The sequence below is a fragment of the Ochotona princeps genome, chromosome 12 (assembly GCF_030435755.1).
Source record: "Ochotona princeps isolate mOchPri1 chromosome 12, mOchPri1.hap1, whole genome shotgun sequence".
Lineage (NCBI taxonomy): Eukaryota > Metazoa > Chordata > Mammalia > Lagomorpha > Ochotonidae > Ochotona > Ochotona princeps.
The window spans coordinates 64,573,376-64,591,930 of NC_080843.1; the positions used below are offsets into that span (position 1 = coordinate 64,573,376).

The following is an 18,555-nucleotide window of genomic DNA, read 5'->3' on the forward strand; positions in this document are numbered from 1 at the left end:
AACACTTTTTTTCTACAATGTTCTCTACTATTCAGTAATTTGTCATCTTTAATTAATCTGGAGCACTCTCTTTTTGTTTATTTGTTTTAAGGCTTCAGTGCAGGATCTAAATTTTTGGCTCCAAATTAGCATATGTATGCCAATATCATTAATATCTTTTGTCTTCTTTGAGAAGTTTGTTTGGCTTTGTTTTGTTACTTGAGGGCTGAGAGACAGACACACATACACCCATACAGAGAGAGAGAGAGAGAGAGAGAGAGAGAGAGAGAGACAGAGAGCTCTCGCCTGCTGGTTCACTCCTTGAATGCCTGACAGTCAGGAATTCAATCGTGGTGTCCCATGTGGCAGGCAGGAATCCAAACTTAAGACATTACTTGCTATGGCCATGGTAGTGCTACTTGCTATTACAATCACTCCCACTAGCTAGCTCACTGTTTCTCAATTTCCCTCTGGGTTTCAACTTCATCAGCTCCAGCACCACGTTGCGTTAAAAAGGCAGTTTTCAATTGGGTTCTAATAACTAAATCTCTTCCCCGGGTCTTCTGTTGCAGAACACACCAGACTATTTGGATCATTAATATTCCACATGAAATTTAGGATCACGGGAATATTTCACCAGTGAGGGTGTACTTTATGCTAAGAAAGCATCCAAACATAAAACTGGGGAATGTAATAGCTTCTCCCATTCCTCTTTAATGAAAAATAAAAGAATGCTTTATAGAAGATTTCTACAAATTCTAAGATTTGAAAGATTTTAAATTATTGAAACGAAACAGTCTGATAGTAAAAGCCTTGGAGTTTCTCTCTCTCTCTCTCTCTAGTTCATTAAAAATATAAAAGGAAAAAATGGCTATTGCAAGTTCAAGAGGGTAGCTGGGCTCTCAGTAATTTGATTCTAAATGTAATAACATGCTTATTAGAAATGGAAGGTCACTCTCCCAAAAATTTCCCCAAAGGCGCAGCTGCCAAATTGACTTCTGATCTAGTCTTTACAGCATTATTAATTCAATGGCATAATAAAGCTGGCAAGGGGACGCTTCAAGTTTGCCTTACAAAAGGAGATGGTGCCTGAGAGAAGATTTTGTATGTTTCTTAGAAAAACGACCTCAAAAAATCAGTCAGCTTACTGTTCTCTCCCCCTTCCACCCCCCATCCTGATAAAGGACTACAAAAGTTGTTGTCCTACTTGAATTTTCCACTTTGATGGCTCTCCCTCCTTTGTCTACCTTGCTGCATTCTATCTCCAGCACGACCTAGAGAGCTTTTCTCAGGGCAAGACCCTGGGACTCAGTGCAATACTAACCCTGGCAGACGGGCAGAGCATCCCTCCAGCTTCTCCCCTGCTCATACTGGCCACTGCTGAAAGGCACCTGGCATGCAATTTAGCCTCCGAATCATGACTTGGCAGCAAACTCTAATTAAATGAAACTTGATCCCAGAATGCCTGTTGATCTTAACTTCTCTCCAGTTCCAGTCTTGGACTGCAGGTTGAAACCTGCTGTGACTGCAATCAGCACAATCGATAGCTTTTTGAAAGAACATTTTCTAGCTAGGTTTCCAAGGATCACCTCCTTCAATCTGCAGAGCGAATTCCACTGCGTCTGCAAATTTGCCTCGAGTGACTCCTGGACCTCCCAGACACAGAAAGGGCAGCACATACACAACTTCCTAAGGGAGCAATTTGTGAAATGACTTTTTATGAAAGGGGACCTTCTTTTTTATCATCTGCCTTTTTTTCTAACAATCTTTGCTCCTACAATGGAGCCTGCTACTTTTAATTTTTCATAAGCACCAAAAAAGAATGCAGTGATGGAATAATGTCACAAAATTGTATACAGGTAAGACATCAATACCCACCAGCCACAGGTCACCACTGGGGCGGGGGGGGGGCTCCTGAAGCAGAACCAGGTGGGATTTCTTGTCTCTTGGCAATCAGAGAGCCTGAAGGTGACAGTGAACTACAGAATGGCTCTCAAGGAAAGAGGGTGGGGTGGTGGGCTCGTTTGAGTTCTGGGTCAGGAAGTGGCCACAGCAGCATGCTTTTGTTCTGGATTTTGGTGATCTAAAACCAGAGTGAATCCTGTGCTTGTGCCTCTTGGTAATTCTGTCCAGAAGATGGCAGATCAGAGTGAGGCTAGCAGTCCTTTTTGTGGCTCTGATACTGACCGTTCTAGACAAGCATCTGCAGGTAAGGAAACAAAGTGTAATGACTGTTTCTCAAAGACAATTTATGGGATTTTATAGCAAAAGCCAGGTAACCGACAGCTGGGACAGTTAGTCGTTCAAGCAACAATCACTTTCTGACAAGTTATTATGCACATCCATGCCAGTGGGCTTAGATGCCCCATGACTCCATTATCCAAATACCTTTATTAGCTCCTAAGGCTTCACTGAATTTAAGTCTCCAAAGATGTTTGGGACCAGAAGTATTTCAGATTGCAAGATTTTTTAAATAATTGATTTTAGAATGCCTACACTGACTTTACTGCTCAGACATACCTAAATCTGAAATGTTTCAAAATCTAAAATCTTCTGAAGCATCAAGCAAGCCCTTCATTTCAGACTTCAGAGCACTTTGGAGCATTCTGGATTTGAATCTGCACTGCCAACTAAATGTCAGAGTAACAAAAAGTAATATACCATTGATTTAATGAAATCCAAAAAGCTCAGCGCCATTCCAAATATTTTACGCAGTAGCCATCTGCCAAATCTGGGCCAGTGTTTACTTACAACGATTGCTTCTGGTAAAGAGAAAAGGTAATTTATGTGTTAACTTACAGTAGGTATGCCCTGATAACCGAAAGCAGACATTACAGGATCTATTTCTTCAATGTTCTAGTAACAATACGTGTCAATACTCAACACTCAGGTGCTATGTGCACAATGAATATTTTCTTTCCACTGCAAGTCATTGCAGCCTGGTGGCTTCTCAGCCTAGACTAACCAAATGATAGGAATTCATTGGGCTCCAGAGTGGACTTTAAGATCAGAATTGGTTTCCAACATGTCTGGACTGGAAAATCCTACCTAAACATAGATTTCTACCTCTTTTTAGAAAACTATCAGAAGGGGCCGAACTGTTCTAGGTGGCATGTGGTTGACGCTGCGCATTATCCCTCCTTTGGAGAAGGGGTTCCTCTTCACCCCCCCGGGGTGGCTACTTCTGGCCTGGCATCTGGTTCACCCCTCCCAGGGATTGAGCGAGTAACTACCCCTTTGCAGAACGAGACACAGGGGCACAAAGTCTGTCTCCAAGACAGGAAGGAGGAGATGCTCCGGTGCACTGGATCTGCTCATTAATCATGCTGCTCACAGGCTTCAGCGTCTCAGCCCCTCCCCAACCTCCACCTTCTCTAGACAGGCACTGGGGGACACAGACTCCTCCTCCTCCTGTTTCATATTGGGTTTCCTGATATGAACACCCAAGATTGGTCCACTGTTCATTTGATACGGCTTTTAGAGGCAAAGAGCTAGTGTAGCTCCCAGGTCTGGGTTTTTCTCCCATTTCTTTGGACAACTGATACCCTGCATGAAGAAAACACTTTAATAACAGGCTATAAATCTCAGTCATTTGAATCCTTTGAGACTTTTAATAAAAAAAAAAAAAAAGATAATCAAGCTTTAAAGAAAAGTACAAATCACTAAGCCTCCCTTAATTACGGTCAACCTAAAGTAAAGCGACACTGTAGGAACCATTCCCTCCTGTCCAATGCTGGCACTGCAGTCTCCGTGGGTTGTCTTGCACAGGCCTCTGCACATTCACGCCTCTGGGTCCAGTGAGTCCTCCCAACTTTCCTAAAGTTTCACCATGATGCCTACTTTATGAATCAGGAAACCAAGGCACATGGAAAGTCAACATTGGGCCCTGGGTTCCACGTGATGGGGTTGGTTGCATTCCAGACATTGTGAGTTTCTATTCTATTCATTGAAGGATTCTCAAATATGAAATGCTGCTGTACTTGGCAAGAAGAGTCTGACTTCGCTTCGGGGCCCTCTATTATGCCCCATGGATCTCTTTGTGTGTGTATTTATGCTGGTACCATGATGTTTTAATTATGATAACTTGGTAGGAAATTCTGAGATAGTGTGGTGAATTAAGCTTTGTTCTTTTTGCTCAAGATTGCTTTGTCTAGTCATGGTCTGTTGTGGATCCAGAAGAAGGTCAGGATTTTTTTCCTATTTGTGAAAAATGTCATATGAATTTTGATAGAGATTATATTGGGTCTATAGATTGCTTTTGGTGTCATGAATATTTTAATGATGTTAATTCTATCAAATTCTTGAACACAGGACATCTTTGTATTTCTTTGTGTCTTCTCCAACGCCTTTCAACATTTTATAGTCTTCAGCATACAGGTCTTTCATCTCTTTGGTTACGTGTATTCCTAAGTATTTTTCTTCTGATGCTATTATAAATGAAATTATTATTTTCTTTATCTCTTGTCTGATAGTATTTTATTACTAAACAGGAATTCTATTCATTTTTTGGAATTCTGCAAATTTACTGATTCATATCAGTTTTACATCTTTGTTAGTGGAATCTTTAGGGTATTCTACATAAAATCATTTCCTCAACCAATACAGACAATTCCTGGCCAATCAAGTCATTTCAACTATCATCCAGTTCATTGAGAAGTTAGCTCCAGCCTTCGCTAAATTCTGTGCACAAATATTCTTAAAAACAAAGCATAAATTACATGGTGGGTACCATACCACATTCAGTGCAATAAACCTTTAACAACCATAGATTTAAACTAGAGAGGATAGTTAAATACTTATGCCATAAGATTTAACAGTATATTATTTCCTTTGGAGATTCAGTTTGGAGCCAAGAGCTTGGGAAGCAACTTGTTGATGCTTAAATTTAGTTCTTAGGAATCTATTATTCCAAGTCAAAGGTATCTGACAGCTGTTCATCCAACAACTCCCCTGATATGTGTCTTCACCTCTTTACCGTGGGGGAGAACTACAGTGGAGGAAACACTCCACCTCAACAAGTGCAGAAGTCTCTGCCTCCCACCATCTCCAGACCAACTCCCCACGGCACTCAACTGCAACAACAGCAATGTTTTCAATCACATTAGAAGCTGTACTGAAGAAGAAATTAGACCATTCGCCACAGGTTAAGTGTTCCTTTAATTAATGGAGACTCGGGTTCTTGCAATAATTCCACTCTCACACACCTCTTCCAACTCTCAGACAGCACTTACATAAATGACTCTGGTCCACTGAGAGATTGGGCCCTGCATTCTCCACCTGTGCACATCATGCTCAAGTAAGATGGTGTTTAACGTTACTAAACTGGTGCCAGTTTCGGAGGCTTCTTTGAAATGCAGTGGGGTGCCAAGATGTACTCCAGAGAAAAATATTAGCTGAATAAAACTTCTCAGGATCACAGTGTCATCAAAACATATACCACACAAGCATTTCACTGAACTCTCTACACAATGTGACATGCAGTAACATGTGTGGGGTATGTCTCCCAAAAAGACAGATGCAGAATATCGAAGTCCAAAGACGTGACCTTCGAAGTCTGCAGACCAAGGGCACAGACAAGGAGCAGAAATGAACCATCCCTGTAGAAGGAGTGCCCATCCAAAGGACGACCCCACAGCAACCACCAGGCACAATGCCCACCCTGCTAGTTCCCTAGGACCAAAGGATGGCTCAGGGGCTCAGGGAAGCGGCTCAGCAACAGAACTACTTCAGATCCCGCTACAGAGCCTAGCATCAATCCACTCCATAGTGTGAGAAAAACAGTTACTCTCGGTGCACACCTGAAAACGTTTTGTTGGATTTTGAGGCAAACAGTACCGCCTCACACATGACATTGAACAGATGTGGGGGAAAAGAAAGTCTCACCCCATCCCCCCCAACTTTTCCTTCCCAGGCCAGCTTCTCCAGATATATCCCATTCACTATGTTTTCTCACACACCTAAGCCATGCCAAACAGACCTTTTTACTTTAAAATATAATTCATAATACATATTTTCTATAATCTTTGGAGGACTGTTGCGTTATCCTAACAAAGGGGCAGAAATTACATGGAAAAAGTAATAATATATAACTGATCCTCCTATGAATGATATTTTTAGGGACAAAAACTTATATTTTCTGAAGATAAAGGTTAACTACATAAAAAATTGTTTAGAAGAGCAACAATGAGTATTAACAGATCCTAATACACGTTAGAAAACTAATCATGGGGCCAGCGCAGAGCTATAACATGCTAACCTCTGTCTGTAGCACCCATATCCCACATGGGCACCAGGTCGAGTCCTGGCTCCACTTCCTATCCGTCTCCCTCCTAGAAGTCTGGGAAAGCAGTGGAGGATGGCCCAGAGCCTTTGGACCCTGCATCTGCGTGGGAGACACAGATGAAGCTTCTGGATCCTAGCTTCAAATTGGCTCACCTCTGGCTGTTGTTGCCATTTGGGAAGTGAACCAGTGGATGGAAGCTCTCTCTCCTCTCTCTCTCTGCTCACTCTGCCTCTCTTCATCTCTGTAACTCTTTACTTCAAATAAAAATAAAATAAATATCTTAAAAAAAGAAAAGAAAAAGAAAACCATCATCATTGTTTGGGTGATGTTACTAAAGCACCAGAGAGCCACAGCTACTCCTGGGTTCCCTAAGTGTCACACATGGTAAAGGGGAAATTGCAAATCACCAAGGAAGGAAAACACTGCTCAAGAAATGCTGTTGGCACAATCAGGTAGCTACTTAGAAAAACAAATTTGTTTAAATCGGTGGTTCCCAATCCTAGTTGCCACTCAAGAACTATTTGTGACGGTTCAGAAAAACAAACATTTTGAGGGTGTAAACCCACTATCCTACTCCTAAATGTAGGATTCAATAAGGGATTGGACCATAGGGTCTTTGAGAAATGTTTTAGGAGACCTTATCATGAAGCTGGAATTTGAAAACCACTGTGCTGGAGTCATATTTCATACCGTAAGTCAGAATACAATTCCAGATTTGAGGTTAGAGTCTGATTAGACTGCAACCCAAGGAACATTACAGTTAGAAGTTTTTAAATTTTTAATTTCTGAACAGAAGATGGCCTTAAGAGCCAGGAAAAAATTACAAATGCATTAACTAAAGTCAAAATCTGAGTTTCTTATTGACAATCAAGAAGCCAGTTCAATGATGAATGCTTTTAATATACAAAAACACACATTAAAAAGAAACTGATACGCAACACTAAAAAATGGATTGGTACACTTGGCATATTTACAATGTCTATCACAAAGCCAAGAAACGTTGGCTTTGCACTTTGAAAAGGCTAATTCCCAATAATATTTATTTAGTAAATAAGTTATAAAAATAAACAACAAATGGAATACAAATGAGAGGTACCACAATCATAAAGAAAATCAGAATTGTGGACAATATTAAGTCAACACATTTTAAAATTCAACAGAATGAATAAAGCTCCAGGAAAAAATAAAACATAATAGACTGACTTCAAAAGAATAAGAGAAGTCATAATTAATGAATTAAAAATAATAAATAATTTAAAAAAAGAATAAGAGAAGTCTTTTACTTATTACAGAAACAGAAAATAGCAACTGACTCACTAAGTCTTCTAACAAAAAAAAAATTTAAGTCAAGAAGAAAATTTTTCCAGCTTTACAATAAAGCTATCATTAGTCACATTTAAAAATTCAAAGGTATTTACATACTAGATACAATTAACAAGGTCCTTAGACCACAAAACAATGCACTATAATAAATTCTATTTAGAAATGCCAGATGTGTATAGGTAGAATTTTTTTTAAAATTTAAAGTCATTTATGATGGTATAGCAAAGCATTAGCTACTTAGATGCAAATCAAAAATTATTATGGAAGATTTTCAAGGAAGAATTATGAATTGTTATTTGACAGCAAGGAAATACTAAATTTTTCATGATCATGGCTCATATGACTTAATATCATAGAAATGTCTGGGGTTTTTCAGGAAATGACTCAATTCAATCTACTTGAATCTCAACAGAATGTTTATATCAAAGAGCAAAGTGAAAAAGCCAGTCCAGAAGGACCCTCACAATTTACTACAAAGCTATGGCAAACGAGATGGTGTGCTAGAGGTAGAGGCATTCGTAAACTGATGAAAGAAATAAACAGAAAAGCCAGACACAGACCCACATCTCAGGGTGCTTGAAGAACAGAAGACAACTGGACTTGATGTTGATCAAGGACTGGAGTACGAACTGTTCACAGGATGCCTTGGGCCCAGGGTGCAAAACAAAATGAGGTCATGACTTCACTTCCTGAATAAAAGGTCAATTCAAGATTTTGTTGTGGAAAACAACCATCACCAAAAATCACTCAGAAAATGTAGAAAATAAGTAGGAAAACAGACTTATGATGTCAAGAAATGTCTTAATCACACAGATTTTCAACCTCATATGTTGAACAGGAGTGAAGGGAGAAAGATGGTAGTGGAGAAGACCACGTTGGAGTTCCCAAGTTACATGACAACGTCACAACTGCATCATACTTGTCGTATCTATTTTATGCAAATGTTAGATTTTTTTAAAATCAAGATGGTATCCTCTGGAAAAAAGTAAGAATATTTGACAAATTAGAAGAAGCAAATATGAAAAAGAAAGTTTCACAAACTGTGTGTGGCTTGTTGGTTACAGGGACAGCATCCATCATGGGGCTTGTCATGAGGTTCCCACATGCATATAATAGAACAGATATTATTTGTGGGACCAAAAAAGTAGAGGTTAGTATTGAGCACAATGAGGATCCTACACATTGTAAAATATAACTGAGTCCATCCGCTCATGTTTCTTGATGTTTGCTCTGGATCTCGTAAGAGTCAAGGTAGAGACAGCAGGGATTTTTTAAAATTATTTTTTATTAATTATTATGCATTATGTGACAGTTTCATAGGCTCTGGGAATCCCCCCACCCCTCCCCACACCCCTACCCCCTGGTGGATTCCTCCACCTTGGTGCAGTATTACAGTTCAAATTCAATCAAGATTCTTTCCTTACAAACATATACCAAGCATAGAGTACAGCTACTTATTGTCCAGATAGGTTGAACAGTTTCTTGGGGAGACCATTTTTGGTCCAAAGTTAGAGCTGGTAGAATATCATCCCAGTCAATTAAGAGTCCCAATATAACATTAACAGCAATTTGTAACATTATGGAATTGACATGGTTTTGCGTAACCAGTGTGTTAAAAAAAAAAACAAACAAAAAACAAGTTCTTAACCACAACCTATGATTTGCTCATTGACATTTCAATTTTTGTATACAGGACCGGCTGCTATATACCTTAAAATGGCTATAAGGTACCATTCAGTTGTCTCGTGTCTATTTCATTTTAGTATTTAGCCATTTGTTGTGTTGAAGTATAATTTTGCTGATCTTGGCAGATTTTAGGATAATCTAGACTGGCTTGTAACTCTAACAAGACATTGGTCGACAATTAAGGTGCAGAACATTTTTTTTTGGGGGGGGGTGTGCAGGAAAGTCCCCAACACCATGGCGAAGAGTGACTAATCTTTGTGTCCCACACAGCGAGGCATGAGCCAATCCATGCCAGCTCTTTCCTGTCAGATTCCAAGCTCTACTTTTTGTTGTTTGTCTATTTATTTTAAGTTTTTTTAGTTCGTATGATTGTTTGTTTGCTATGAGGGGTTTTCGGAGAGATCCTGATGGTCATTGCAAGGGAGGGTGGGGGTCCAGAGGTGGAGCCAGGCTCGGACCAGAGAAAGCTCTCCTCCCTGGTCCCGAAGGATGTTTATTGTTCTTCTGTTTCTGCGGACCGCTCAGGGCTTCTGGTTGTCTTTCCGATGACGTTGGTTTCTGCACGGTAGTGTTTGGACTTCTTCCATCCCCTGCGGAAGCTCCGGTTGGGGGTGGGTGACCTCAGAGTACTCGGCCTCCAAGGGCATCCAATTCCCTGTGGCCTCCTTGGCAGTTGGGATATAGTCCTTGTTGCTCGTATTAATAGTTTGTGGTGAAGGTCTGGGAGTCTTCATGGTTGGGATCCAGGCTTTCTCCTTGCCACCTGCTCCACCCTGGAGTGCCCCCCTGTGCTCCACGCACATGACCTCCTGTTAAGAGGTTGTCAGGATCACACCCGATTTCCCCCTCATGTATTGGTATAGTAGTTTTACTATTGTTTAGTGCCGCTTTGAGTCTGTTGTCTATGAATTACCAGATTTGATCTTGATAGGATATATTGTACTTTTTCCTCACTCTTTCTATGGTCTTGAAAGGCTTCCCGACAGCAGGGATTTTAAAACCTTGATTGACTAACTGATTGATGAGAGAGAGACAGACAGAGATCCTATCCTAGCTTTCAAATATTCACAACAGTCTCTATTAGAAGTCAAAGCTAGGAATCAAAACTTCAGTCCAGTCTCCCAATGTGGGACCCAATTACTTCAGCACCACTGATGGACCCACACAATGCATGTTATCAGAAAGTCAGAGATGGGGAGGCAGCTGTTTGCAAAACCCAGGCATTTTGACACAAGCCATGAGCAACTTGGCTGCATATCAGCCAACTACTAGGCCACTCACTCACTCCCTAGCAGGATTCTTGGGGCCACCGGAAGGGTACCTAATTGTAAGCTGTCTGAGACAAAAGTTTCTAAACTGAAAATATTTCTTCCTAGCTCCAAAATCGCCACCTCCTGTCAGTCCCACCTTGCATGTGTTTCATGCCAACTCCAGTCCTGGTTCCAGGAGTCCTGGATCCCACCGTGACTGACCGTCATTCAACCTCCAGGCATGCAAATCGAGACAGGAAGCCGCGCTGAATCCCCTCAGGAGGGCAGCGAGCACTTTGTCCCTGTTGAAAGTATGCTGCAAATACTCTGATTAAACAGCCTTCCCAGGCTTCATGATATTTTGCATTTCTGTCTCCTCATTAAGTGCTGAGCCCCTTGAGGATAGGGTCCAGCTCTTCCTTTTATGTCTCTCCAAAGCACAGAGCTCAGTGTAATTACAGCAATTCCATTTCCCAAAGGGGGTGTGAAGACACAGAGGAAAATTTAAAATCTCAGGCGTTGCCTGAGACTTCCTAAGGCCGGGCCTCAGCCAAGTTCTCCAGCTGCTCTTCAGACCCCAGCAGACAGCACTTCCCAAACCATTTAACAGGAATTGTGTGGGATATTACAAGGATTCCATGCTCATCTAAACTTGGAAAACTCTGCATTCTCTTGAATTAAGTGTGTCTCCTGGCAGGAGGACACCTCGGCGATTTTCATAGGGTTATGACTTGAGTAGCTCACAAAGGGAGGTTTAGGATGCCATATCCCAAAACTCACTTGAACACAATTATTCTTTCATTAGGAATAAAGACTTACACAGCCAGAAGTGCAATTATTTAGCATACCTTCTCGAAATGATGGCGATTTCCCTTATGGAAGGATTGTTATGGGGTGCAGCCAGTGATAGCCAGCACCCATTGACAGTGGGCAAATGAAATTTGGCTGTGTCCCCTACTCTCTGTCCTGAAGGTGGGTCCTAACAGCAATGAAATGATAATTCCATCCTCAATCACTCCAGCCACGTCCTAATTTAGCCAGAATATTGGATGCAGGTAAATCCAATTAATCTAGGTGTTTTTAGCTACAAGCCCAGTTCCTGTTCCTGCCCATTCCAACGAGCACTAATCAACCCCTTAGCCCACAACACTTCGATATTCGCTCCTGCCCACCTGTGACTCATCTATAAACTGAGAGGGGACGGTGTTGCATTGTTGTGTAACCACTCCCCTCACAAGCCCCTTTAAAAGGCCCATGAAGCAGGGGCTCTCGCTCTCTTTCTGGCCAGGTGATTCCATTACTCTGGCACCTTGACTCTTGACTGACCCAGGACAGGTAATCCCCTGAGCTTGGTCCCTGTGTACTGCTTAGATGGGACAATGGACATACCACTGTTGTTTCTGGTTTGAGTACTATCAGGAGTTCCAGGAGAGGTGCAGCCTAGCAGTAGTGGAATGTGGGCAGAGAAGCCAGGGGAAGGTGAATGTCTAAAGTTTTGTAAGTGTGCCCAGGTTATTTGTTGCATGTCTCTTAGGATAACTTACATTGTTGGGGAAGCTGAGACATAGGTCTTCGGCTTCATGGATGGACTTAAGGATAATGACCATTTGTTCCTTTAGGGATTATGTTTGGTTGGATTATGATTGGTTACATTGCCGTATGGATTTGTGATTTACTATTGTGCTCTATTATCACCAAACTTGATTAATAAAGACTTCTTAATAAATCTTTGACATGTCTGGTATGATCTCGCTCACATTCCGCAACAGGATCTTTCATGCCTCCTCCCTATCCCGCTGGCATTCCTACCTCTCTCCTCCCTCACCCTACCTACCATGTACTGTCTCTCCAACATTTTCAGCTCAAATTATCCCCAGCCACAGTTTGCTCCATTTTTAAGTTAGCCCTTATTTCCACAACACTCTGTGTCTACTTAGGAGTTTCCGCCTTTAAAACACTCTACTGGGGCACAAATTAGCCTAACAATTAGGACTCTGGTTGCAATGCCCACTTCCTGTATTAGAGTGCCTGGGCTGGAGTCCTTGAAGCAATTCTGATGCAACTTCCTGCCAGTGCACACACTGGGAGGCTAAAGTAGTTGGTTCCTGCCACGCACATTGGAGAGCTGGTTCCTGGCTCCCAGCTTCCTGGGTGTTGGGATATCTGGGATGAACCCGTGGATGGAAGTACTGAGACTGTCTCTGCCTCTTGAATAAATACATACAACTATCTAAAATGTTAAGTGAGTCATCCTCCAAGAGACTGAAGTCCTTGTGCATGGTCACTTTGGTCTTACATCCTCAACATGTAGAGTTTCTGGAGCACAATTCAAGATTCACACAAGCTAAGGACACTGAGAAGCACAAACACGTTAACGTAAATTCAATTTTCTCTTTAGCATTGGTCCTCTACTTTTTAAAATGAGGGGGCATTTCTCAGCGCAATTTCAGGAGATACATCTTGCAGAAGAAAGAAAGAAAGAGGGAGGGAGGGAGGGAGGAAAGAGAGAGAGAGAGAGAGAGAGAGAGAGAGAGAGAGAAAGAAAGAAAGAAAGAAAAAAGAAAGAAAGGAAGGAAGGAAGAAAGAAAGAAAGAAAAAGAAGGGAGGGAGGGAGAAAGGAAGGAAGGAAGCAAAAGAGAAAGAAAGAAAGAAGGAGAGATAGAGAAAGAAAGAGAGGAAGGAAGGAAGAAAAGAAAGGGAGAATGGAAGGAGGAAAGAAAGAAGAAGGAAGGAAGTCTTCCTAATTGTTTCTCTGCAGCACTAAATTTGATTCTTTAGATTTATCTGAAAGGCAGAGGAATAGAGAGATTTCTAGCTCCAGATCCACTCCCCAAAATGCCTGTAACAGCTAAGGCTGGGGCCACACAGAAGCTGAGAGCAGGAACTCCACCTGGGCCTTCCATGTAGGCGGAAGACGCCCAAGAACTTGAGCCATCACCAGCTACCTCCCAGGCTGCTCGTCTGCAGAAGCTGGAATGAGAAGTAGAGCCAGGACTCAAAACCAGGGACTCTGCTATAAGACAGCTGTGTTCCAGGCAGCAACACTCTACCCCAGGTAATAGCTTCAACCGTGTCTCAACCAAATGCTAAACGCTAGGGTGAATGTCAGCAGCGCTTCTTTGTTTCCTGGGCATAGTCGGAGATCACAGAATTAACATTTTTAACTGGGAACAAACCTGAATGGATGGACAAGAGCAAATGCAAGGGATGCCCACCACAGGACTTAAAAAACACGAGACAGCAAGAGAGGTAAACCAAGGTGCATGGATTGATTTCCCATGGCACTGCTCAGTGAAGGAAAATTTAAAAGAAGGCTTCATTAGTCCAAGCTCCCTCAGAGGGCCTTAAGAGATCATTTAACTCATAATCTAACAAATTATTACTTGCTAGATTTTGTATTTTTTCTACCTTAGTTTTGGGCTGACTGCACAATTACACTGTGGGACTGATTATACTATAGACCCTAACCGTATTTATAGCAATTAGAGCATAAAGGCCCCATTTTGAAGGACTGGTGATTTGCAGTTAGTGTGTTTACTTTTAAGAAATCATTAATATTCATGAGTCCAATTTATTTGATGCCTCCTCCATCAGGAGCACAATTCCCACTTGCAGCTAGGTCCCCTGAGGACACCTGCCGGCTCTTCTGACAACTCAGCAATTCTGTCTCCCAATACAGCTGCTAGCTGGAAGTCTGCAGCTCAGCTTGACACAGCGAATTTACTTTAAATTCACATGTTTCCTGCTGAAGTTTACTTTTGACTTTTAGCCATACTACTACAGTTAAGTTTTCTTCTCCCAATCACAGTAAGCATTAAGGTGGTTACATTTGTGAGCAATTCTTTACTTCCCCATGATCTTGATTTAGTTCATTTCCTATAAGATCGAACTGATCTCACACCTAAACTCCATGGATGCAAGACTTTCCCACGGACAAACTTATATGTGAATCCACGAACAAAAGAAGATTCTCCCTCTTCTTGCTTAACAGTGAGCTTTTCTTAGCTCCGTAACAAAGTAACAGCCCATAATAGTCACTCACCTGCCAATTGCATGGTAACTTGCTATTCCATAATTGTTCTTCTTTGCTAAAAATCTGCTGAGCTGTCTTTGTTCAGTTCCTGATAAAATCAGACAGAACCAGCTACAGTCAAAATTGTGACTGGATTCTACACAGACTAACTCAGGTTAAAGAGTACTTCTTGGTTCTATTAAATGCACACCTACAATGGCTTATCAGTGGCCAACACTAAACATGCAGCACATGGAAAAGCAAGAGTTGTTCATGTGTGTGTTCAAGGTACTTCCACACTTCTTTCCTACTCACTTACTCTGTCACTTAGTTTCACCCAGTGACATTTTATTTCTTCTTACTCCATAAATCCCTAAACCCTGGGGCTGACCTTTGTTGGGCTTAACAGCTAAGAGACTTCTTGGGACACCCAAATCCCAAACCAGGTTCCAGCATTCAGATCCCAGTTCCATTCTTGATTCCAGCTTCCTGCTAAAGTGTATCCTGGGAGGCAGCAAGTCCACATGACTGGGCTCCTGCAACTCACACTGGAGATCTGGAAGGAGTTATAGGCTTCTGGCTTCATCCCTGGTCAGCCCTGGCCCTGCCCTAATGGTTGTGGACATTTGGGAAATAAACCAGTGGATGGGAGCATGTCATTCTCTTTTTCTCTCTCTCTCTTTCCTCCTCCTCCTTTTCCTCCTCTATCCCTGTCAAAATAAATTCTCAAATCCCTTTTGAACAGGAAGATGGATTTAGGTTCTTTTCCATCTCCTTAATTATCGTATCTCCTCATATTTGCTCGAGGGGAGTCTGAGGTCCATGGGGAGGATCAATTCCAGGCTGAACAGCACATGAAGTGGCTGCTATTACATCTTCATCATTACTGTCATGTAATTATTTTGTGACTTATTGAAAGACCATAGTAGGAATGGCTAAATTAATTTTAATGCCTACAGAAAAAATTTCTACTCTAACCCATTCTCTCGCTCTCTCTCCTTTTGGAAAGCAGGACCAGGCTGGAATTCAAAAAGCTGTCAGGTGTGATGATGTATGTATGATCCACTCTGCTAGTCTTAGAAATCACACTAATGTAGAAAACAAGACCCCTGAAAAGCAGGCTCCTGGGCACTGATGTGCAATACATAATGAACACTGTAGGATGGAAGAAATTCACTCACATGTCATTCTGAAAAAGAAGTTACTAACCTGGCATAGACACAGAAAATACCAAAATCATGACTCTGCTTGCAAATGGAGGGTACCTGGCCAGATCTGTCTGCATCTCCAAGGGCTGTAATAGAAGATTACCAAGCACTGGAGAAATCTAACCTCAAGCTGAACAAAATGCACCAGCAGGACCTGCTTTTTCAACTCTTGGAGAAACACACATTCTCAGACAGCACCAACACACTACTGTGACTCGGCATATTGACTCAGGTTAAATTATAAGCAGTTTCTCACTTAAACATCAAAGCATGGTCGAACTAGCAGGACTAAAATAATTGTGTGGCTCCAAAAGAACTTTCCAAGGTCTCGTCTCTGGGGAAGAGCTAAAGGCTTTACAGGTGTGAGCACAGCATTCCTCCCACAAAAGGTGGCTACTTCTCCACTAGGGTACTAAATGTCAAGGCATCCTCAACACACATGCTCAGTCGACCTCTGAGTCCCTGCCAAACAAAAGAAATTCACAGAGGGCAAGCTACACACACAGCAGAACAGGATCCCCCCCACCCTACCCCCACCTTAAAAAAAAGATTTATTTTTATTAGAAAGGCAGATTTATAGAGAGATGGAAAGACAGAGAGAAAGATCTTCCATCCTCTGGTTTACTCCCCAAATGGCTGCAACAGCCAGACTGAGCAATCCAAAGCCAGGAGCCAGAGTTCTTCCAGGTCTCCCATGCAGGCGCAGGGTCCCAAGGCTTTGGGCCATCCTTGACTGCTTTCCCAGGATGTAAGCAGGGAGCTGGATGGGAAGTGGAGCAGCCAGAACACGAACCAGTGCCCTATGGGATCCCAGCACATGCAAGGTAAGGATGTAGCCACTGAGCCACTGCATCAGGCCTGTAACCCTTCCTTTTATCTCATGCCCACCTTGTCCAAGGAGCTACTCCTTGCTCAGATTTGAGTCAAGGCCTATAGAAGTCACCAGTAACAGGAAGACTGAGGCAAAAATAGGCGTCCTCTCACAAAACTCAGGGACAACGTGTAAGAATATCAGTGGGTGAAATTCCTATCTGGGTTTCATCACCATTTCCTGTCAAAGAGCTCCTAAAACCCTTGCCATCTCCTAGGCGCTAGGAGTGTATTTTGAGTACTAATGGGATGAGTGATGGCTGGAGGCTCCTGGGTAGCTTCAGGTTAGAGCTGTTCATGGAAAGAACCAGGCAGAAATAGAGCTGGGACTCTGAGCTGCAGTCTCCAGTGTCTTGGTAGAAAAAGGTGACTGAAGGTTGAGTTCATTACCGATGAACAGGGATTTGATCACTCAGGGACATAGAATGCAGCCTACAAAGAACGCAAAGGGCAGCGAGCTTTCCACACAGAGGTGCCGTGGAGCTGACCATTGGAGGGGATATGGAAGCTCCATGACCCTTTCCCCAGGATGCTACCTGTGCGTGCCCGCATCTGTTGCTCACATATGTCCTCTACTCTCCCTGAGATCTGGGTGGTTCTAACACATCAGTCACTCCCCAGGAGAAGGTCATGGGATCCTCATTCACGGTCAGTCGGTCAGAAGCTTCAATCTTGACCTGTAACTGCGGCTGTGAGATCTGACTCCAATCCCAGACAGTGTCAGAACTGAGTTAAATTCTGGAACTCCCAGTCGGAGTCCAAATGGAGAGGTTGGGGAATGAATGGGACATCTCTTTATCTAAGAAATATCACATTGGGTCTATGAGTAAGAGTAGAAAAAGACTAAAGTGTGTTCTGTCTTTCACAGAATATGTGTGTGTCCTTCAAATAACAGAATGAAAAGATAAGTTTACTTTGATGTAAACAAATTTTTATATCAATGCACAGTTTCTTTCTTCATATGCATTTGCCATCAACTTTGTAAAGACTCTTCATATAAAGCTGAAAGAAGTGAATCTGAGATCTGTGTTGATGGCAGAAGCATTTCAACAATGCACTACAGAACACTATAATAATGCCCCATGGGTCATTACCTGGTAAATCAGCATCTATCGAGCAGGGACAGTGACTAATGCAAGTACAGCATTTGTTCTTGAATCAGGGGCCACCAAATCAGCCTGTCACACAGAAGCAGCCAAGCACTTTCTTTCAAAACAAACAGAATCCCGGTACTTGACAAAACAATGCTGCATAAACACAAAATTTCTGAAAGCATACAAACTGATCTCAAAAATATAAGACTCTTCTCAAATCACTTAGGACCAAAAATTATCACTTCATCCTGTGGTAGACCTAATTGCGTTAAACTGATTCCGAACCATCTGGCACAAGTGTTGTCAGTGTTTTTAAAAATCTCATTTTCAGTCTATACTATCCAGTGCGGTAGCTTCTGGCTGCACAGGCTTAATTACATTTACATTAAAATGAAATAAAATTAAAAATGCAATTCCTCAGTGACGCAAGCCATGTGACTACAAGCCTACAGGGGAGCTCTGCTGTCACTGCCTCTCATGGTCTGGTCGGAAAGCAGGTATCCTCGCGACCCCCACCCCCCAAAATCACAACTAGCTCTTTTTTTCCTCTTACTTAACAACTACCTGGGAAAAGTTATTTGCGTGCCAGGCCACAAACTGAAGAAGAAAAAAAATCACATTTAGCACTCTCAAAGTCTTAGAAAACCCTTGGTTAAGAGATCCAGATGCAAATACTGTAATTAAGCTATGACAATAGAGGCACCAGGGCATTTATTTCAAACGTGAAGCCTATGGCCTCCGGCACAGCCAACGGCTTTTGAACCAGATTTAATCCCCAGAAAATACTCCATGTCAGTCCTAGAAGCAGTTACTGCTCTTACAAATTAAAATGAAGGGTGAGAAATAGGAC

At 42.1% G+C, this 18,555-nt stretch overlaps 1 protein-coding gene and 1 long non-coding RNA gene across 12 annotated transcripts in view; one reads left to right on the forward strand and one right to left on the reverse strand.

Annotated features, from left to right (window-relative positions):
• LOC101536302 (phospholipid-transporting ATPase IB) overlaps positions 1–18,555 on the reverse strand; it is a 633,219-nt gene that overhangs the window by 352,365 nt on the left and 262,299 nt on the right. The gene's annotated exons all lie outside the window — the stretch shown is intronic.
• Positions 1,948–16,023, forward strand: LOC131481592 (uncharacterized). The gene is made up of 2 exons (XR_009246430.1): positions 1,948–2,188; positions 15,543–16,023. It is a non-coding gene; the product is annotated as an uncharacterized LOC131481592 (long non-coding RNA).